Below are 1,523 nucleotides of genomic sequence, written 5' to 3'. Positions count from 1 at the left end.
AGACACTATGCGTGTTTGGCATTTTACACCTAGCTGTTGGGACTTTCACAATGGAGGTTGGTGGGCGTCCCTCAACACCAACCACTACTGGTCTCCTTGAGGCTGACTTATTGGTAATATTCTTCTTACACTGGCTCCTCAAATGTCCTTGCTTTCCACAGTTCCAACAACTTTTCTGGGTAGCAGCCTTTCCTGCTCTAGCATCTCCCCTGTGTTGAAGTTGCCAGCATTGAGCTCTCTTGTGTCCAGGTTTGTTACAGTGCCAACAAAGTCCCTCAAACCTCTCTGAAAGCTGACCTTTTCTGGCCTTGAATCCTGTTGACTGTACCAACCTTGGTACCCCTGTGCTGGACTTAACGTAGGATTCAAATTCAAGAGTTCTGGCCATTGCATCCTGCATAGTAGAGGGGTGTGCTTGCTTCACTTGTATTTTTAGTTGTGGACTGTCCAAGGCGTCTACAAACTGATCTCTCAGCAACAACTTGAGGAGATCGGGTGGTGCAGTTGGGTAGGCCTTGTGTGCCATGCTTTCCAAGTCTTGTGCCAGCTCTTGCAGGCTCTCCCCTTTAGCACGTATTCTCGTCCTAAACCTAGCCCTGTAGACTTCTGACTGATTTTGGGTTCCATACCTGAGTTCTAGAGCCGCTACCAGTGCTCTATAGTTGTGCCTGTCGTCTGCTGACAACTGTCCAAGTATTTCCAGTGGTTGTCCCTTCAAGCTCGTTGCCAGATATACTGCTTTCTGCTCCCCTGTCTATCCATTCATTTCTGCCAGTAGCTCAGATTGTGCTCTATATTCTTCCCAGGGTGCCTTCCCATCGAATTCCTGTGGCTTCCTTCGTATTAGTTCACCCCTATTGCTGACATTCATATCTGGGATGTGACTTCTAACAGGACTGAAGATGTCTGCGGGGTCTGGAAGGGGCTTGCCATTGTCTGGGGCTGATTACGTCGATGGTTAATGTATCCTCCTTGTGTAAAAGACAATAAATCATCCTTTAATATATTTAATTCGCTTTGGAATTTACTAGTGTTTTCCATTTGTACTTCTTGCCACTGTTGTTGACTTTCCTGTAACTGTTGGAGACTTTCTTCCTGTTTCCTTTCTTGTTCCAGTTGCCACTGCTCTGACCTCTCTTCTTGTTTCTTTTCTTGTTCCAGTTGCCACTGCTCTGACCTCTCTTCTTGTTTCTTTTCTTTTTCCTCCAACAACTGCTGTAATTTCTCTTCTTGTTTCTTTTCTTTTTCCTCCAACAACTGCTGTAATTTCTCTTCTTGTTTATTTTCTTTCTCCTCCAACCACTGCTGTAGTCTCTCTTTTTGTTTCTTTTCTCGTTCTTCTTGTTTCTTTTGTTGTTCTTATATTGCTGCCATTAAATCTTCTAAGCTGTAGTTTGATTTGCCACTTCTCGTTTCCATTTTTTTTCATCCCACTTCTGACACCAATTTGTTACGCCTCTGGTCGTTAATTAATTTTCCGTAAAAATTCTTTCCGAAGAAACTTTAGCGATACAAGTCCTTTC

Source organism: Limulus polyphemus, unplaced genomic scaffold, assembly GCF_000517525.1.
Source record: "Limulus polyphemus unplaced genomic scaffold, Limulus_polyphemus-2.1.2 Scaffold2550, whole genome shotgun sequence".
In the NCBI taxonomy this organism is placed as follows: Eukaryota; Metazoa; Arthropoda; class Merostomata; order Xiphosura; family Limulidae; genus Limulus; species Limulus polyphemus.
The sequence above is the reverse complement of the archived record's forward strand: the minus strand, read 5'-3'. Positions refer to the sequence as shown.